Source organism: Nannobrachium achirus, assembly GCF_963921795.1.
Source record: "Nannobrachium achirus genome assembly, chromosome: 5".
Lineage (NCBI taxonomy): Eukaryota > Metazoa > Chordata > Actinopteri > Myctophiformes > Myctophidae > Nannobrachium > Nannobrachium achirus.
The window spans coordinates 7039907-7047105 of NC_137814.1; the positions used below are offsets into that span (position 1 = coordinate 7039907).

Genomic DNA, 7199 nt, shown 5'->3' on the forward strand with positions numbered 1-7199 from the left:
ACGGTACATTTTAGGGGGCAGCATAGCTTGAATGGTTAGGGAGCCCGCCTCGAATCAGAGCCCCTGGTTGTCCCTGGTTCGATTCCAGGCCAGGGTAGCAATGTCGATGTGTGTCCCTGAGAAAGACTCTTAAGCTGGTTGCACACTGCTGCGTTTTTCGGGCCGAATATCGGAGTGAATTTCGGAGCACGCAAATAAAAAAATCAACCTCACGTTATGTCAGTCACATTTGCACACTGCCGCCCGTTTCGCGCACCACTCGGTCCCTTGCTCTCTCTATCTCTCTCTCTCTCCTTGCCCTGAAAAACGCATTTCGCAACGAAAAACGCGGCAGTGTGCAACCACCTTTAACCTCTAATTGCTCACGCACTCCTTGTAGGAGTGAATCAGCTGGGTTGGGCTGAAAATACTGAAAATTATCTATGATTCATCATTATGTGTTCAAGGCCCTATCACAAGGTAATAGAACCACGCAGCAGATATGAATTACTTGCCTATTCTCGAGATGACTTCATCGAGTCTTCTCTTCTCACGTATCATTTTCTCAACCTCCCCCTTGCATCTGTCGCATGGTTTCCATGCGGTGCGTGGCTCCTCTGATGATGAGCTGCCCGATTCCCTCCAGGAGCATGGCGAGGTGGCTGCCTTTCTGTCGTCGGGTGGATGGACTCCATAGGGTGACGCACCGGTGGTGTTGTCGCCATAGGCGAGGCTGTTGCTGTGATGAAATGTTTGACATTGAACATGAATTACCGTTTGCCTTTCTTGCCCATGGATAACCTACAATGCAATTACTTTGACAATGACTGGTACCAACAACAGGTCATATTTAACCCATTTAGGCCTACGATTGTTGACTGCTTCAACTATTGAAAGATAGCAGATATACAAGCTCACAGCTGTGAGCTTGTAGATCTGCTATTTTTGAAAAAAGTCGTGAAAATGTGTGCAAATCTTTGGAAATATGTATTTTCAAAGCGAACGTTTGTAACTCAAATTTTGCTTCTGGGTGGTCCCTGGAACTAAATATTTTGAGATGGGGATCCGTGGCCAAATACATATAATTTTGGGGGTCCTTCACATGAAAAGGTTTGAGAACCACTGACGTAGTCTCTCAAGAACAGACTAACTGAGCTCCAGTTCAGTGAAAAGGACCTTTTCTTTGACCATGGCTAGCCAGATTGCTGACATAGAAACATAGGGTTTTTTCAAAAGACACTTACAGGTATATAATAGGGTAAAAATTCGAATTTTCACGATTTTTCAAAAATAGCAGATCTACAAGCTTACAGCGCAGCACTTGAGTGCCACGCTGTGAGCTTGTATATCTGCCATTTTTCAATAGTTAAAGCATAAAACAATAATACACATTAATGTGTACCCGTTCTGAATGGATTAATTCAAAAGAGTATGATTCTGCCTAATACTCAAATAATTGTATAATTATTATCTCATGTATTTCTTTTAATTATCTTGAATAATTGTGATCAAGTGATTATGTAGAAATTGTGACAAGCCTACCCATAGGGTGATGAACAGGCGGTGTTTCTTCCACTGTGTGGTGGGCTCACTGTGCTGTGCCAAAAGGGTGATGGGCTGCCTGCATTGCTGCCGTGGAGTGGTTGGCCTGCTGCAAGTTGGAGGGATGGGTCTGGGTTAAGTACCATGCATAGTGTAGTAGTACATAAGGACCGCAGGAATACACAAGAAACGGAGGGTGAGAGAGATTTGGACCGTTTCATCTGTTTTATCGTCCGGATGATTTAGGTCCGTACACGGACCCTTACGTACAGCTCCCAACTGGACGGACTGAACGTACAAGATCTGTCCGCGGCCACCGTTGTCATAGGCGTAGGCGCAGTAGTGAGGAAAATCACTTTTCCTCTGCTCTATGACAGCGGTTCTCAAACTATGTGCCCCAATGAGAAATATATTTTATCAAGAAACGGGAAAAAAGGAACGTCGCAACCACGTGAAGAGGATGCCTTGACTGTTGACTCCTCAGTCCTCACACACACATGCGCGCGCAAACACGCCACGCGCACACACACAAACACACTCTCTCACACAGTCACACACTTCCTCTACTCCAACAGCAATACAAGGCACACAAGAAGAGCTGATTAATTAGCTCAGCGGCTCATCATATACTTGGGAATTATATGAGCGGGTGTGTTTTCTTATAATTACTCCGGGTCCGGATCCATAATGTGGTTAAATCTGTACCACAAATCCGCGATGCAACGTTGCCGACAGACAGCAGAATCAGTCCAGACTGTTACCACTTATTACCAAACATCACGTTGGGTCAAGCAATTCTGTGGTTCTACATATTTTGGCTTAATGCTTCGCTTTTGTTAACTATTCTGTTATGTGCTGCGAGGCGCAATGTGGCGCGCGGCCCCAACGGCAGCAGAATTGGAGCGGAGAGCGGGTCGGCACGTACATCACGTCGAGGAAATGTGCATGTCGACGGATTTACCGTGCGCACTCTCTCACCCAAAACGTACACAAAATCAAGCATACGTAACTATAAATGGCCCTTTAAGGGCGGTTTAGCGGTGTCTGCGGCTGCTTTGCCCCAGTAGAGAGGTGTGCTGGCTGTATGCGTTTCCCCAGTCTGGTGATGGTCCGGCTCCATTAACCCAGCAGGTAAAGTGAATTTTAGTCTCATGAGTCAAAGCCAGCCAAGTTGAACTTGATGGTCACAACGATAAGCACTATGTTTGTGCAATATAGCCAATAATAATGGCAAGCGAATGTTAATCAGAAAATACTGCACACGAGACAAACTTGGACATTACAACATGACAATGATCCAAAATACAAGGCCAAGTTGAACAGGGCGGTCCATGCCCTTATAAGGTATAGGGCAGGAATACACTTGTAGCTGGATTCAGCTCCGTCTGACCACAATACCATGAAGCCACTTTGAATCACAACATGTGAAATAGAGGCTATATCGCAATCGCATGGATATGAATACAGGCGTGCCTTGAGATTTTGACTTGCACGCTGGTGTGCCTTGAGAAAAATAAAATACAAATAAAATATCACTGGCCTAGACCAGGGGAATACTTCACCTAAATGGTCTGCGGTCTTCTCCGCAAGGCCGATGTACAAGCTTGTCTGCTATATTTTGTATAGCTAAAATCTAAAACAACACATGTGCTTTCCCGGTTTTAATGGGTTAATACGGTTGCTCAAATTCAAAAGTAAAGTGTTTCATTGTCACCTGGATGCCATGTTGTCCGGTCTTCATCCTCTTCTTCTTCTCTTTCTTCACCCCTTCCTCCTCTCTCCTCCTCTTCCTCCGGGCCACGTTTACGCTTCTTAGGTTGGATCTCCACACACTGTACCGCAGGGGAGGGCAGACTGACAGGGTTCTTCCTGGGACGGCCACGGCCACGCTTCTGAGGTTCAACCACCATGTGCTGCACCGTCATACTGGAGACATCTGAGAGAGAGAGAGAGAGAGAGAGAGAGAGAGAGAGAGAGAGAGAGAGAGAGAGAGAGAGAGAGAGAGAGTTACCAATTTAGAACGGGTACACATTATACTGTATTACTATTTTATGCTTTAACTATTGAAAAATAGCAAATATACAAGCTCACAGCGCGGCACCGAGTGCCACGCTGCAAGCTTGTAGATCTGCTATTTTTGAAAAATCTTGAAAATTTGAATTTTGACCCGATTCTAGTGTCTTTTGAATCCTTCTAAGATTTTTAGAAAAACCCTATGTTTCTATGTCAGCAATCTGGCCAGCCATTGTCAAAGAAAAGGTCCTTTTCACTTAACTGGAGCTCAGTAAAGGCCTGTCCATACAATGACCGAAACCGCCGTTTTCGGTCAAAAGGTAAGGTTCGACTACAAAATGACGTCACTCGCAACTTCTGAAAAGCATTAGACCGAATGAGAGTTCGGAAATTTGCACGTCGGAAAGTCCAACTCGCCGAACATTTCGGTCAAAGTATGGAGAGGCCTTTAGTCTGTTCTTGAGAGACTACTATGTCAGTAGTTCTCAAACCTTTTCATGTGAAGGACCCCCAAAATGATATGTATTTGGCCACGGACCCCCATCTCAAAATATTTAGTTCCAGGGACCATCCAGAAGCAAAATTTGAGTTACAAACGTTCGCTTTGAAAATACATATATTCAAAGATTTGCACACATTTTCACGACTTTTTCAAAAATAGCAGATCTACAAGCTTGCAGCGCGGCACTCGGTGCCGCGCTGTGAACTTGTATATCTGCTATTTTTCACTGGTTAAAGCATTCAATAATTCTAGGCCTAAATGGGTTTAATGTGATTATCATCTACTGTAACTATTAACTTAGCAAATGTCTGTCCGCCGTCTGTCTGCAGTACTCTGACGCCATACTCTGACGTCAAAGTACTGACATCAAAGACTGACATGGACACGGAACACCATCTATGCATAAAGATCTGCACTCCAACATCTGAGACTCCTACATTCAATCCCTCAGATACTGTGCACACCCCTGTGCACAGGACTAGTTTATTACAATGTTTTACCTGAAAGAGTGCAGCTCTCCTCCGTATGCAGTAATGTCAACGCCTCCTCTTCCGGTTCCTCTTTAATCTGTGGAGGTCGTGGTTCCTCCTGGATCAGACTGTGACTGCTGTGGAGTTTGTGGTTCCTCCTTGACCAATCGGGGGCTCCTCTCCTCAAGTTCAGGAGATCAGAGGGAACCTCTATATACACACACACAGAAGGAGGAAAGAAGTGGTGGCATCAGCACAGCAGAACTCAAAACACCTTTCTCATTAGATTAGATTCTCCTACTTTAGTATGGCTTAAATTGCTCTTCTCTAAAAGGGTTGCACATCAAAAGATAAATGAGCCTATACTTGTGTACTAATATGCATACTGGAATTACCTATATCAATATCAATATGTGTAGCCTACTATTTTTCAATAATTTATTTAAACACAGCCTAGTCAAATAGATTACTAGCTACTACTACTACTACCCAGTAAGACACCTGTGAAAAGCGAGAAGTGTGGCTTAATAATAATATTGATGACATCTGGGATCTCCATATATGGGGAAAAAAAGGGATTCTGTTAGTGTGGTTAACCTGACATCACAGTGATGTCAGAGTGTGATGTCAGAGTGGCAAACCCATAGACCGTAGTAAAGCATACAAGGACAGACGTCCGGACGGTGCCGTTTCTCATACTAGTAAGACGCCTAAGGGCGTTGTGCCATGTCTTGGCCATCTGGCCAGTGATGTAGCCTATATCGGACAAGTTACCCATATGAAGACCCCTGGTACCCATATGGAGATCCATGTACTGTATATGGAGATATGCTGTGAGACCCCAAACATGCTTACTCAGTTATTCGTGAAGACATCTGACATCATACAAACAATTCATTTTATGCCCATATATGGAGATCCCTGTCTGTATAGAACCAGAGAGAGGAAGAGAGATGCCCATATATGGACATTCCCATATGACGTCCTGTTAAGATCTTAATGTTAGGGCTTAATAGTGTTCTTGACATTCCAAGAAGCCACTAGTTTACATTAATCTCAATAGACATGCAATAACACCAGTATCGTCCATTAACTGTTTATGTATGTTCTATTACAGTATCTATTTTTTGCAATGGCCAATAAGATTTTAGTGGTAGAACTTGTTTTCATTCGGGTTAATTCAATTCATTCAGTTCCAGGGGTCCTCAAGGACCCTACTTTGAGAAACACAAAACTACAGGGAACACCATCTTATGAAAAAAAAAATACCTAACGTGATATTCGCAAGTACAGCAGCTATGTCACAGTGTTTAAAATGATGCAGTTCAACCCACCTGTTCTGCGTAGTTTGACTTGTGGCTGTAAAACGTGGTCCAGCAGTTTGTTTCGTCTCTCCAGCAGAGTTTCTAGTGTCTCTATCTCTCTCTGGAAGAGGTTGAACATGAACTCTGCAGCCAAACCGAGACGCTCGCTGACAAACACTCTGACAACTTGCTTCACACAACGAACACCACTTTGTTTTTCCAAAACACACAATATCTCCTCTCCCACCGACGTCAGGTGTTCCTTTATCGTCAACCGTACATGAGACATTTTTCACAACGCTTGCTTGTTCCTTGTTTCTCACAGGTTTCTCACCGCCATGAAAATAACACGAATGAAGTTAATTCCGGGTTAAAGTGCTTCGCACATGCGTTGCGCAAACGAAGAACTAGGAACAAAGAGGAAAAGAGAAGGAAAAGACGCTCAGTGACCACGGCTATGCGCCATGACACTTTCGGTGGCAAAACTCGCACTGGAAGTTCGATGAATAACATTAGAGTCTATGAGCGCCGGCTGGGACCGATCATGGACAAAAAAATAATTCTGAATGATAGAGACCTTTGTTATATAATCGCCCCAGGAATGTAAAAGACCTTGATAGGTAGGTTTTTCCACCTATTAGTCTGAAAATAATCACGCAGTTGAGGAGAAAGACGTACAACATTCTTGGTTTTATTCGTGAGAGCTCTGAAGCATACAGTAAAAACATCATCTCATATACTGAGCCAAGTTCCTCCCACAACCCCAGGGAGGATGGACCAAGGCCCTAACACCTTTGGCAGACTGAGACAAACCTCACACATATATTAGAGAACAACACTGTCAAAAGGATTTCAATACATTAAGCTCAGACAGTCGTTGATTAGCAATCTGAAACAATAGAGCACACACACTTGACACTACATGGGGTCTGTGAGCCAAACTGGGAGAACCAGTTTGAAGATCAGAAGAATATGGGGGCTTGCCTTCAACCATCACTCTGTCGGGTTTCAAAAGTTCAGGGAGCATAGAGTGAAATACAATGTTTAAAATATGCATATAAAATTCACCTTATCAGACCTATCACAGGTATTTTTTACAATCACTTGCTTTTCGATGTGCACAGTACATAATGTTATTGAGGCAGCTATGCAGCGGCAGGTATAGTTTCTGTCTCAGAGCTATCGCGAGATTTGGATTCCAGACAGGGAATGGTTGAGAGTCTCGCGATACTAGCTAGTATAGTTAGTAGCTAGTTCAGAAACGTACTTTGTGCTCTTTAGATACCTCTATAATGTTATACAGTGTACACAGTACTCACCGAAAAGCAACACAGCAGAAAACAATGTGTGACATTTTTTCTTTATATTCCTGAGCCGAGTATTTTATAA

The 7199-nt window shown here is 43.6% G+C and overlaps 1 long non-coding RNA gene across 1 annotated transcript; it reads right to left on the bottom strand.

Annotated features, from left to right (window-relative positions):
• Positions 1-554: 554 nt before the first annotated feature.
• LOC308284768 lies at positions 555-3396 on the bottom strand. The gene is made up of 3 exons (XR_013962043.1): positions 3236-3396; positions 1522-1630; positions 555-718 (listed from the first exon to the last, which is right to left on the bottom strand). It is a non-coding gene; the product is annotated as an uncharacterized lncRNA (long non-coding RNA).
• Positions 3397-7199: the final 3803 nt, after the last annotated feature.